Raw genomic sequence first — 14,724 nt, 5'->3', positions numbered from 1 at the left:
TGATTCAGGGCAAGTCATTCTATTTGCCTCTGAAAATGGGGGAAATGACAGCACCTACCTCCTAGAGTTATTGTGAGGATCAAATGAAATATTTGTAAAAGCACTTAGCACAGTATATAAAGGCAATATATAAATGCTGATTCTCTTTCATTTCTCTGATCTATAGTCACACATGTCAGAGGCAGGAATTGAGCCAAATGCTTCCTGATTCTGTCTAGCACTGTGCACCGAGTAGCATTGTCTAATCAATCGTGAAAGATAAAATTGTGCTCAGTACATATTGCTGAATGTGTAGATCCACGATAGATATGTGATCAAAGAATGTGAACAGTTATTAAAAGAATTGCCCAAACTATTAACAATCACATGAAATACTATTCCATATTAAAGGAATTTGAAATTGGCATAAGAAAAGTGAAAGAGAAATTGGCAAAGGTGATAAAAGATGATAAATACTGAATGTTGGAATATAGGAAAGAAGACAGGTAAATTAATTCATAGTGGAACTATCAATGTGTCTAATATTCTGGAAAACAATACAGAATTATATGAAGGGGGAAATTTTTAATAAAATGTCAATATCCTTTTACCCAGAGATTCCACTTCTACATAAATGTCTCAAAGAAGACACCTCAAAAAGGCCCCATAAATACCAAAATATTAGTGAAATTGTCTTTTGTAGTAGCAAAACCTTGAAATAAAACAATGACTATAAATTAGGGAGTAATAAATTATTGTAGGTGAAATGTAATAAAATATTGCTGTGCCATAAAAAAATAAAGACTATGAGGAATCAAAGAGTAATGAGAAGACATGAACAAAGCAGAGTGAAGTTCAATGAGAATATCGATGATAGCTACAGCAATGTAAACAGAAAGAACAACAAAATATTATTCAGAACTATACAATTATACTGACCAAGTTTGACTAAAGAAGTGATGAATTTCTCTTTTCTTTGGGGAAGTGGGGGATGCTGGCTATGAAATGTTGCATATACTTTCAAACTTAATTGATGAATCATTTGGTTTTGTTAAAATTTTTTTTATTTTAAAAATATTTCTTAAAAAAATCCTCAGGAAGATCAGAGGAGAAAGGATATATTTAGAAATTAGTGTAATTTTTTTTTGCATGACATATATTGTTCTTTTTTTCTTCATTCTAAGATATTGTTTTCCTGATTACATGTAATAACAATTTTTAAAATGCTTTCTGAAATTATAAGATCCAATTTGTTTCCCACCTTCCCTTCCCTGTCCCCTTTAAGAGATGGTAAAAAATCTGATCTGGGTTATACAATTATTATCACACAAAGCGTATGTCCATATTAGTCATTGTTGTAATAGAATACTCATATAAAACAAAAACTCCAAAATAAATCCATAAATAAACTAATGTGAAAAATAGTATGCTTTGATCTGTATCCAACTCTAGCAGTTCTTCCTTTGGAGGTGAATGGCATTCTTTGTCATATATCCTTCAGAGTTGTCCTGAATCATTGTATTGTTGAGAGTAGCTAAGTCTTTTACATTTGATCATCTTAACAATGTTGCTGGTTCTGTGAATATTGAGAATATTGTGAACAATATTCTCCCAGTTCTTATTTCACTCTGCATCAGTTCTTGTAGATCTTTTCAGTTTTTTCTAAAAGCATTCTTCTCATTGTTTCTTATAACACAAAAGTATTCCATCACCAACATAAGCCACAACTTGTTCAGTCATTCTCCAATTGATGGACATCCCCTCAATTTCCAATTTTTTGCCACCACAAAAAGAGGTGCTATAAGTATTTTGTCCAAATAGGTCCTTTCCCTTTTTTTATGATCTCTTTGTTACATAGACCCAATAGGTGGTATTACAAGATCAAAGGGTATGCACAGTTTTATAGCTCTCCAGGATGTTTGGATCAGTTCACAACTCCACTAACAATGAATTAGTGTTCCAATTTTGTCATATCCTCTCCAATATTTATCACTTTCCTTTGTCATGCTAGCCAATCTGACCTGTTTTAATTTGCAAGAAATTAGTGTGATTAAAAAGAATAAAGCACCAACAAATCTTAGTAATCTTTTCAAGAGTACATAATATATATCAGAAATATTTTCATACCAGATTTTTAGATTTTTATTAATATCTTTTATCTTTAAATCACTTTGATTTCTCATTATGCCACTCCACCCCTCCCTTTTCTAGCCAGGGAACCATCTCAAAAAGTATAGAAAAAGGAAAAAAGCAGTTCAGCAAAACTAGTCAACATTTAATATTTCATATTCAAAGTCTTCCTCTCCAACCCTACAAGTATTAGAGGGAATTCAGCCATGTTTTAGAAATAGAAGATAATTTAGGTGTTTAAAGTAGTAAAACCTTAGCTATCCAGAATATTCATTTCTCCAAAATGATTATCTTCCCAAGAGATTTTTGAATAACAATATTTCAAACAAATGTTTTTGACTCTTTTGTTAGTGTTTGCCAGTTACTATGTTTGGGAAGCTATTTTAGACATAAAAAGGTCTGTCCTAGCCAAGCATGAAGGACACATTAAGCAAAGGAGAATAAAATATTGTTAAGACTTGGTTATAGTATATGGTTTTGAGGTTGAGGGGGTCATGAAGTCCTGGTGGTGGAAAAGTTTTCTTTTTTATTACATCTGAAACAAATGGGGAAATTCCAAAAGGGAAGAGAAAAGGCTTGTTTTCTGCATTCCAGGAAAGCTGAGGTTGGGGAGTAAGGGTGGAAGAGAGAGATATGTGAAATATCCCTTTAGTATTATCCACCACAAAAGCCAGCACCTCCTTCCTGCTACTCAAGCACATAGAACCAAATTAGAGTGATTAAGAGAGTCACTGGGGCCTGCTACAAGCTATTCATAATGTCTCCTTATTTAGGAAGCAAAATGTACAGCAATTTCATCCAAGGCCTAAGGGACTCATTAGAATATTTCTAAGGTGTCAAGAGAGTTTTAGAAATATGGGGTTTTAATAAAATAATGCCATTTCTGCACTTCTATATAATACTTTCCATCCTGTCTCAGACTTCCAAGAGACTTAGAACATATACAGGAAAAGATATATCAGTGAAGTCATTTCTTCCAATCCCTCCTTCAAACTGTTCCCAGAATAATTTTCTTTCTACACAGATCTGATCATATTATTTCCCAGCTAAAAATCCTCCAGTTGCTCCTTATCATCTAAGCAAAGCTTAGAGTTCTTTGAATTCGTAGGATATAAGATCTTTGAAAGCAAGGATAGTCTGACTTGCTTGCATTTCTGCTTCTCATGCTTAGCAAAGTGCCTATTGTATAGTAAGCATTTTAATAAAATGCCTTAGGAGGAAGTAGAATAAAGATGGTCGAGTAGCACTAAGAAGTATATTGAGTTCTCCATCATCCAGCCAAAAAATTATCCAACCAAATCAGAAAATGCATCAGTCTGAATCTTAATCAGAAAATCCAAGAAAAAAAAATCACGGTGTCATTTTACCTGCCCAGGTCAGCTTAGGAATAACCAAAATCTCTGAATATAAGAAACATGGCAGTGTTGTACGAAAGGAAATAAGCTTAGCACTCCCCTTGATAAGGATGGAAAGGGTCCTAGTGGTCTTTACAACACACATATGGCTAAGGAATTGCCACCTACTCTGTGGCATCTTACCATGTTTTTTTTTAATTTAAAAATAAAAATAAAATAAAAAGGAAAGAGAGTAAGATAAGGAAGTCATTGGATGTAATAGAAAAATACAAAAAAAAAAAAAACGCCTATAGTCAAATAGGAAGAAACCAATAGAAAGAAGAAAGAGATCAAAGATACATGATAGAAATGAGATGAGTGTTGTAATTAAATTCTGAAAGAAGTGTAATAGGGGTGTGTAATCTAGGTGGCCCACTGGATTGAGAGTTAGGCCTACAGAGAGGACCCAGACACTTCCTATCTGTGTGACCATGGGCAAGTCACTTAAACCTCATTACCAACTATTCTTTTTTTTTCTCTAATTTTTCTATTCCTCCCCAGGGCATCACTATCCTTCTAATCATCCTGGTTCAAAACTTTAGTTTCCTCAACTCTTACCTTCATGTATTAGTTGCCAAATCTTGTCAATTATATTTCTGCACTATTACTTGAATTTATCACGTTTTTTTCTATTTATATTGTCACAGTCTTGATCCTTATCATCTTTCACCTATACTACTGCAGTAGCCTCCTCAATAGCACTGTCTCTTGCATGCCCTTTGATCCAGCATACCACTACTATATTTGTATCCCAAAGAGATTAAAAAATTGGGAAAGGATGTTTGTACAAAAATATTTATAGCTGTCATTTATGTGGTGGCAAAAATTGGGAAATGAGGGGCTGTGTCTGATTGGAGAATGGCTGAACAAATTGTGGTACATGATGGTGATAGAATACTATTGAGCTTTAAGGAATGATGAACTACTTAATTTCTATATGATCTGGAAAGACCTCTGTGCACTAATGCAAAATGAAATAAGCAGAACCATGAGAACACCGTACATAGTAACTGAAACATTGTGGGACAATCAAATGTAATAGACTTTGCCACTAGTAGCAATGTAATGATCCAGGACAGTTCTGAGAGACTTATGAGACAGAATGTTATCTACACTGAGAAAGAATTGTGTGAATAGAAATCCAGAAGAAAATATATGATTTATCATTTGTCTATATGAGTATATGATTTGGGGTTTTGGTTTTAAAAGATTACTCTAGTACAAAAATGAATAATATGGAAATGTGTTTAGAGTGATAATATATGTATAACCCAGTGGAATTGCTTTGTCAACTTTGGGAGAGGGGAGGGGAGAGGGGAGAGAGACAGTAAGAATCATATAATCATGGAAAATTTTTAATTTAAATTTAGAAAAAAAATTAAAGAAAGAAACATGGTCTAACAGCCAGGGGTTATATTGCTAGGATTGTTCCAGTATCCTTGTATAGGGTGTGGCAATGGATAACAACTAGTAGCTCTGTTGCCTACAACCCAGTTACAGGTCAATGATTCAGGGTAGGCAGAGGAAAGGATCTGCATCTACAGGCAAGAAGTGGTCCCATGCCCTACACTAGGTACCAAACAAAAAGGAAACTCAGAAGTAGGTTACAGTTACACGGCTCCAACAACAGGAGTGAAATGAGACCTTAGTTCTAGCTTCTACCACAACCTGAAGCCTGCAGTGGAATAACCAGGGCAGGAATACGAGATCAAAGGTAAACCTACTGTTCTGTCCTTCTGACAGCTTCCCAGCTGGAGTCCAATTGCAATCTACTGATGTTCAGATCAAAACTGAGGTGAGAAATTTCCAAAGCTCATGTGGTTTCTTCCGTCTGTTTGGCCAAAGCAGTCTTCATATTCTGGGTGAGCAAAGCCTTAGTTCACCAGGGGTCTAGGACCCGATGGCTATCCTCACAAGGTTTAGCCGGCCTGTCGAAGCTGTTGCCCGGGGAGTGGCCGCTGCTGCATGCTAGTAGCTACTAGGAGCCACAAGTGAGAGCTGGGTGTCAGGTGAGGGTCAGAGGCTGGAGAGCTGCTCTAGAATGGCATGACAAGCTATCCATACCAAAGATATTACTCCTCCCTGAGCACCCTATACACCTCAAATAGGCAAATAGTATACAAAAAAAAGAAGGAGGAGTGCATAACACTTAAACCTTACTATCATCTGAACTGGTCTGAGGAGAGAATATGCTCCAAGTTGGGTAGACTAAGAATTTCACTCAGTGGAGAAATTGAAGGAAAAGTGGAGAAAAGAAGAAAAAAGAAGTAATTAGAAAGAGGGAAGATTAAAGGAGGGATTGCTTCTCAGCAAAACAACTAAAGATTTAAAAATAGGGACTTCCAGTCAAGATGGCGGCTTAAAGGCAGCAAAAGTTCAGACCTCTGAAAACCCTTCCTTACTGATCACAAACAGAATGCTCCTAGGTCACCAAAATTCAAACTGAACAACAGGACAGACCCGGGGAACCCTACTTCTGGACTCGGATCAAAAGGTATGCCCACTGAAAGCCAGAATCCTAGATCACTTGGATCTAAGGGGAAGGCAGAAGGAAGGTCCCAGGACACCTCCCCCCAACCCAGAACTCTGAGCCCACAGTAACAGGATCCTCAGGGCCAGGAAAACGGCCTCAAGGCTGGCTATTCTGAAGGATGCACCTTGAAAGCAACCTGGGCCAGTCTTGGGGGCCCCCAAAACAGACAGCAGGGAAACAGAGAGAGATAGGGGGAGCCTGTAGCCCCCTGGCTGTGTCCTTTCATCTGAGTGGGTTCCTGCTTCCATCTGAGTAGATTCCTGCTTCAGGGCACATTCAGTCTAGCCCAGCTGAACTTAATCCCATCAGGAGCCTTCAGAGCTTCTGAAAGGACAGAAACCTCAGGGCCGGCAAAGGGGTTGCTCAAAAGGATGAAGGGCTTACCTTGAAAGTAACCTGGGCCAGCCTCAAGGCATCTAACACAGACTGCAGAGGAGGTTTCCTTTGCTTCGGGGCTCATTAAGCCCAATGCAGCTGAACTTAATCCCATCAGGAGCCCTCAGAGCTCAGGGAGGCCATGACCCATCCCCCCTTAGAGTGCAGCATCTTCTGAAAGAACAGAAAACTCAGGGCAGGCAAAGGCATTGAGGTACCTTGAGGACAGTGCTGTGCCAGGCTCAGAGCCTAGAAGTAAGGAAGCAGAGAACCAACTGGAGGGAACTGAGAGCTGTAACACCCGAAATGCCAGCAGGCAGGGGAGGGCAGGCTCTGGGCTTCCCTGGGAAGACAGAACAGCTGCGGAGAAAGGACAATCTGCCTGGGGAAGATTGAAGAATTTAAATCGGAATTGATCAAAAAGATGGAAGCCTTCTTGCAGGAAAAGTGGGAAATAATGCAAAAGGAAATCAACAATTTGAAACATGAAAAAATGCAACTACAGAAACAGTGTGACCAAACTGAAAAGGAAAACCAGGCTTTAAAGGTCAGAATTAGGCAACTAGAAGACAATGATCTTGCAAAAGAGCAAGAATTAATAAAGCAAAGCCAAAAAGATCAAGAAATTAGAAGAGAACATAAAATATCTCACTGACAAGGTGATAGACCTGGAAAATAGAAGGAGAGACTATTTGAGAATAATTAGCCTACCAGAAAAGCCAAAAATAAATAATAATCTCGACCTCATAATACAAGATATCATCAAAGAAAAATGTCCAGAGATTCTAGAACAAGGGTACAAAATATGCATTGAAAGAGTTCATAGAATACCCCCTACACTAAATCCCCAAAAGACAACTCTCAGGAATGTAGTTACCAAATTCCAAAGCTTCCAAGCAAAAGAAAAAATCTTACAAGAAGCCAGAAAAAGACAATTTAGATATAAAGGAAAAACAATCAGGGTCACACAGTACCTAGCAATTTCCACTCTAAACAACTGTAAGGCATGGAACATGATATTCAGAAAAGCAAGAGAGCTGGGCCTTCAAACAAGAATCAGTTATCCATCAAAACTGACTATATATTTCCAAGGGAAAGTATGGGCATTCAACAAAATAGAAGATTTCCAAGTTTTTGCAAAGAAAGACCAGAGCTCTGTGGAAAGTTCCATACCAAAAAACAAAGAACATGGAATAGCTGAAAAGGTAAATATGAAGGAAAGGGAAAAGGAGAAAAATGTTATTTTTCTTTTATTCAAACTCTCTTCTATAAGGACTACATTTATATCAATTTATATATATTAATATGTGGGGGAAATGTAATATATAACTCTCAAAAATTATATGAATCATTAGAGTAGTAAGAAGAATCACACATAGGGTACATTTGGGGCACCAAGATGATTGGAGAAAGGGAGGTATAGAAAGAAAAAGGGAGGAAGGAATAGTTGATGGTACTAAGATAGACTCCAAGAAATAGGGGGGGATTAAATAGAATAATCTTTCTCACACAAAGATACACATGGGAAGGGGAGGGGAAGAAAACTCCTATAAGAAGGAGAGGAAGAGAGTTTTCACTTAAACCTTACTCTCAGTGAAATCAACTCTGAGAGGGAAGAGTATCCAGATCCATTGTGATCTTGAATTCTATCTTATCCAACAGGGTAAGGGAGAAGAGAAAACCAAGGGAAGTAGGGAGGAAGGTAACACTAAAAGGGAGGGAAGGAGAGGGGGGAAGGGGAAGGAACAAAAAGAGAGAGGCTAGAGAGGGAAACATATCAAGGGAGGGGACTAGGGGGAATGGTTTAAAGTAAATCACTGGCTTAAAAGGTTATAGCTAAAAAAGAAAGGTCAGAATGAGGGGAGGATATCAAAATGCCAGGGAGTCCACAAGCAACAATCATAACTTTGAATGTGAATGGGATGAACTCACCCATAAAACGTATACGAATAGCAGAATGGATTAGAATCCAAAACCCTACCATATGTTGTCTTCAAGAAACACACATAAGGTGGGTAGACTCACAAGGTCAGAATTAAAGGATGGAGTAAGACCTTCTGGGCCTCAACTGATAAAAAGAAGGCAAGAGTTACAATCGTGATATCTGACAAAGCCAAAGCAAAAATAGACCTGATTAAAAGGGATAGGGAAGGTAACTATATTTTGTTAAAAGGGACTTTAGATAATGGGGAAATATCACTAATCAACATGTATGCACCAAATAGTATAGCACCCAAATTTCTAATGGAGAAACTAGGAGAATTGAAGGATGAAATAGACAGTAAAACCATATTAGTGGGAGAGTTGAACCAACCACTATCAAATTTAGATAAATAAAATAAAAAAGAAATAAGAAAGAGGTAAAAGATGTGAATGAAATCTTAGAAAAATTAGAGTTAGACATATGGAGAAAAATAAATAGGGGCAGAAATGAATACACCTTCTTCTCAGCACCACATGGCACATTCACAAAGATTGACCTAATAGGTCACAGAAACATGACATACAAATGCAAAAAAGCAGAAATAATAAATGCAGCCTTTTCAGATCACAAGGCAACAAAAATAATGATCAGTAAGGGTACATGGAAAATCAAATAAAAAATTAATTGGAAATTAAATAATATGATACTCCAAAATTGGTTAGTTAGAGAACAAATCATAGAAACAATTAATAATTTCATCAAAGAAAATTACAATGGTGAGACACCCTTTCAAACCTTATGGGATGCAGCCAAAGCAGTAATCAGAGGTAAATTCATATCCCTGAGTGCATATATTAACAAAATAGGGTGGGCAGTGATCAATGAATTGGAAATGCAAAAGAAAACCAAATGAGAGATCCTAAAAATTAAGGGAGAAATTAATAAAATCGGAAGTGATAGAACTAATAAACTAATAAATAAGACTAGAAGCTGGTACTTTGAAAAAACAAACAAAATAGACAAAAGACTGGTCAATCTAATTTTAAAAAAGGAAAGAAGAAAAGCAAATTAACAGCATCAAAGATGAAAAGGACAACATCACCTCCAATGAAGAGGAAATTAAGGCAATCATTAAAAATTACTTTGCCTGATTATATGGCAATAAATTTACTAATCTAGGCAATATGGATGAATATATACAAAATACAAACTGCCTAGACTAACAGAAGAAGAAATAGAATTCTTAAATAATCCCATATCAGAAAATGAAATCCAACAAGCCATCAAAGAACTTCCTAAGAAAAAATCCCCAGGGCATCATGGATTCACCAGTGAATTCTATCAAACATTCAGAGAACAGATAATCCCAATACTATACAAACTATTTGACATAATAAACAAAGAGGGAGTTCTATCAAACTCCTTTTATGACACAAACATGGTACTGATTCCAAAACCAGGCAGGTCAAACACAGAGAAAGAAAATTACAGACCAATCTCCCTAAAGAATATAGATGCAAAAATCTTTAACAGGATACTAACAAAAAGACTCCAGCAAGGGATCAGAAGGTTCATTCGATACTAACAAAAAGACTCCAGCAAGTGATCAGAACAGTCATTCACCATGATCAAGTAGGATTTATACCAGGGATGCAGGGCTGGTTCAATATTAGGAAAACCATCCACATAATTGACCAGATCAACAAGCAAACCAACAAAAATCACAGGATTATTTCAATAGACGCAGAAAAAGCCTTTGATAAAATACAACACCCATTCCTATTAAAAACACCAGAAAGCATAGGAATAGAAGGGCATTTCTTAAAATAAAAATAGTATATATCTAAAACCATCAGCTAATATCATCTGCAATGAGGATAAACTAGATTCTTTCCCAATAAGATCAGGAGTGAAACAAGGATGCCCAATTATCACCTCTATTATTTGACATTGTACTAGAAACACTGGCAGAAGCAATTAGAGAAGAAAAAGAAATTGAAGGCATTAAAATAGGCAAGGAGGAGACCAAGTTATCGCTCTTTGCAGATAATATGATGGTCTACATGAAGAATTCTAGAGATTCAACAAAAAGCTAATCAAAATAATCAACAACTTTTGTAAAGTTACAGGATACAAAATAAACCTGCATAAGTCACCAGCATTTCTATATATTTCCAACACAGCTCAGCAGCAAAAACTAGAAAGAGAAATCCCATTCAAAATCATCTTAGACAAAATAAAATGCCTAGGAATCTATCTCCGGAGACCAACACAGGAACTATATGAACACAACTACAAAATCCTCTCCACACAACTAAAACTAGACTTGAGCAATTGGAAAAACATTAACTGCTCATGGGTAGGATGAGCCAATATAATAAAAATGACCATCCTACCCAAACTTATTTATCTATTTAGTGCCATATCCATTGAACTTCCAAAAAATTTCTTCGCTGATTTAGAAAAAACCATAACAAAGTTCATTTGGAAGAACAAAGGATCAAGGATATCCAGGGAAATATTGAAATATAACTCTGAGATAACATCTCACACCTAGCAGATTGGCTAACATGACAGCTATGGAAAGTAATGAATGCTGGAGGGGATATGGCAAAGTTGGGACATGAATGCATTGCTGATGGAGTCATAAATTAATCCAACCATTCTGGCGGGCAATTTGGAATTATGCCCAAAGGGAATAAAAAGCTGTCAGCCATTTGATCCATCCACCCATAGCACTACTGGGTTTGTACCCCCAAAGAGATAATAAGGAAAATGACTTGTACAAGAATATTCATAGCTTCACTCTTTATGGTGGCAAAAAATTTGGAAAATGAAGGGATGCCCTCCAATTGGGGAATGGCTGTAGAATTTGTGGTATCTGATGGTTATGGAATACTATTGTGCTCAAAGGAATAATAAAGTGGAAGAATTCCATGGGAACTGGAACAACCTCCATGAATTGATGCAGAGTGAATGGAGCAGGAGAACATTTTACACAGAGACCAACACACTGTGGTACAATGGAATGTAATGGACTTCTCCATTAGTGGCAATTCAGTGATCCTGAATAACTTGGAGGGATCTACAAGAAAAAAACACTACCCACATTCAGAGAAAAAACTGTGAGTATAAACAAAGAAGAAAAAGAACTGCTTAAATACATGGATTGAGGGGACATGACTGGGGATTGAAATAGAAGTAAACTGAGTGAAACTATTTCTGTTTGAAATAGAGAGGTAAACTGAGGAAAACTATTTCTACTTGAAATAGAAGTGGTGAGTCTGTGCGTCACTTCTACTTGTTGCAATGACTGAATGTTCTGGCTTGAGACTAGAGCAGCTGCTACAGGGGAACCTGATTCTTCCACACAACGGAACTGCTACACAGGGGAACTGCTCTGGGGAATGCTCTGGTGTTTGCCTACTGATCCCTACTGATGGCTGATGGATCAGTATATCTTTCTAACCTCCTCCTCCCTTTTACTCCCTCCCTTCTCCAACTCTTTGCTGCCTGCCCCTCTTCACCTCCCAATTCTTCTTGAAGCCTTTGGCTTCTTCTCTCCCCTCTAAGTGAACTATTAAGATCTTCTTTTCTTTTCTTTTTCAAGTAGGGGTTTATTGGGATAACAGGATGGGAAACTGAGGAAAGTGGGATGAAGGTTTCCCTAATCTATAAGGGGAATTTGAGAGGGTGATGGAAATAGTCCAGTAACAAAGGTGAGAAGAGGAACAGTTAGATGAATGGAGGACAACAGCTAAGATCTTTCTTCTTTTACAACACCATCAAGGTCTCTCAGTTTCTCCTGGCCAGCTTAAACTCTCAGAGAGAGACAACCAACTCAAAAGCCAAGTTTCTCCTTCTTTTTTTTTTTAAATATATTTTATTTGATCATTTCCAAGCATTATTCGTTAAAGACATAGATCATTTTCTTTTCCTCCCCCCCACCCCCCATAGCCAACGCGTAAGTCCACTGGGCATTAGATGTTTTCTTGATTTGAACCCATTGCTTTGTTGATAGTATTTGCATTAGAGTGTTCATTTAGAGTCTCTCCTCTGTCATGTCCCCTCAACCTCTGTATTCAGGCAGTTGCTTTTTCTCGGTGTTTCCACTCCCATAGTTTATCCTTTGCTTATGAATGGTGTTTTTTTCTCCTGGGTCCCTGCAAGTTGTTCAGGGACATTACACCACCACTAATGGAGAAGTCCATTACGTTCGATGATACCACAGTGTGTTTGTCTCTGTGTACAATGTTCTCCTGGTTCTGCTCCTCTCGCTCTGCATCACTTCCTGGAGGTTGTTCCAGTCTCCATGGAACTTCTCCACTTTATTATTCCTTTTAGCACAATAGTACTCCATCACCAACATATACCACAGTTTGTTCAGCCATTCCCCAATTGATGGGCATCCCCTCATTTTCCAGTTTTGGGCCACCACAAAGAGCGCAGATATGAATATTTTTGTACAAGTCTTTTTGTCCATTATCTCTTTGGGGTACAGACCCAGCAGTGCTATGGCTGGGTCAAAGGGTAGATATTCTTTTAGCACCCTTTGGGCATAGTTCCAAATTGCCCTCCAGAATGGTTGGATCAGTTCACAGCTCCACCAGCAATGAATTAATGTCCCTATTTTGCCACATCCCCTCCAGCATTCATTACTTTCCTTTGCTGTTATGTTAGCCAATCTGCTAGGTGTGAGGTGATACCTCAGAGTTGTTTTGATTTGCATCTCTCTGATTATAAGAGATGTAGAACACTTCTTCATGTGCTTGTTAATAGTTTTGATTTCTTTATCTGAGAACTGCCTATCCATTTCCCTTGCCCATTTATCAATTGGAGAATGGCTTGATTTTGTGTACAATTGATTTAGCTCTTTATAAATATGAGTAATTAAACCTTTGTCAGAGGTTTCTATGAAGATTTTTTCCCAATTTGTTGTTTCCCTTCTGATTTTAGTTATATTGGTTTTGTTTGTACAAAAGCTTTTTAGTTTGATGTAGTCAAAATTATTTATTTTACATTTTGTGATTCTTTCTATATCTTGCTTGGTTTTAAAGCCTTTCCCCTCCCAAAGGTCTGACATGTATACTATTCTGTGTTTACCCAATTTACTTATGGTTTCCTTCTTTATGTTTAAGTCACTCACCCATTTTGAATTTATCTTGGTGTAGGGTGTGAGGTGTTGATCTATTCCTAGTCTCTCCCACACTGTCTTCCAATTTTCCCAGCAGTTTTTATCGAATAGTGGATTTTTGTCCCAAAAGCTGGGATCTTTGGGTTTATCGTATACTGTCTTGCTGAGGTCGCTTTCCCCCAGTCTATTCCACTGATCTTCCTTTCTGTTTCTTAGCCAGTACCAAATTGTTTTGATGACTGCTGCTTTGTAATATAGTTTTAGGTCAGGGACTGCAAGGCCCCCATCATATGTGTTTTTTTTCATTATTTCCCTGGATATCCTTGATCTTTTGTTCTTCCAAATGAACTTTGTTATGGTTTTTTCTAAATCAGTGAAGAAGTATTTTGGTAGTTCAATGGGTATGGCACTAAATAGATAAATAAGTTTGGGTAGGATGGTCATTTTTATTATATTGGCTCGTCCTATCCATGAGCAGTTAATGTTTTTCCATTTGTTCAAGTCTAGTTTTAGTTGTGTGGCGAGTGTTTTGTAGTTGTGTTCATATAGTTCCTGTGTTTGTCTTGGGAGGTAGATTCCTAGGTATTTTATTTTGTCTAAGGTGATTTTGAATGGGATTTCTCTTTCTAGTTCTTGCTGCTGAGCTGTGTTCCAAGTTTCTCCTTCTTTTCCTCTCTCTGTGGCCAGAATAACCCCAACTCTTGGTCAGTCAAAATTTCAGAGAGCACAGGGCTCTCCCCTTGATCAGAAAGCCCCAAAAAACAAGTCAGCACAATCAGGGTCTTCAGCCAGCCTCAACTGCCAGCCTCAACTGCCACTCCTCCTGGAAACATTCCATTTTAGAATCTTCATCTTGATTGACAAGACACGTCCCCAGCTTTGTCTCTTGCATCTTGGCTTGTCTTTCAAAACCTTTCTCTATTCCTGCTTCTTGCACAGGATTTAGACTCTAAGTGAATCCAAACACCAACAACATGGAAATAGGTTCTGATCAAGGACATATATAATACCTAATGAAATTACGTGTCAGCTGCAGGAAGGGTGCAGGGAGGGGAGGGAGGGAAACAATGTGATTTTTGTAACCAAGGAATAGTGTTCTAAATTGACTAAATAAATTAATTTTAAAAATAAATAAATAAATGAAATAAGCCAAAAACAAAACAAAACAAAACAAATAGCTTCAAGGGAGAGAGAAAACCAAATACAGCTACAGGACAGAGCTGGGGGACTCTCCTGCTCAAGGTACTCAGAGAGA

General features: G+C 37.5%; 1 non-coding gene across 1 annotated transcript; it reads left to right on the top strand.

Moving 5' to 3' along the window:
* Window positions 1–3,530: 3,530 nt before the first annotated feature.
* LOC130455692 (U6atac minor spliceosomal RNA) lies at window positions 3,531–3,658 on the top strand. Its single transcript, XR_008913794.1, has one exon. It is a non-coding gene; the product is annotated as a U6atac minor spliceosomal RNA (small nuclear RNA).
* The last annotated feature ends 11,066 nt before the right edge of the window (window positions 3,659–14,724 follow it).

The sequence above is a fragment of the Monodelphis domestica genome, chromosome 7 (assembly GCF_027887165.1).
Source record: "Monodelphis domestica isolate mMonDom1 chromosome 7, mMonDom1.pri, whole genome shotgun sequence".
NCBI classification, from domain to species: Eukaryota; Metazoa; Chordata; class Mammalia; order Didelphimorphia; family Didelphidae; genus Monodelphis; species Monodelphis domestica.
This window is presented reverse-complemented; position numbering and strand designations above follow the sequence as displayed.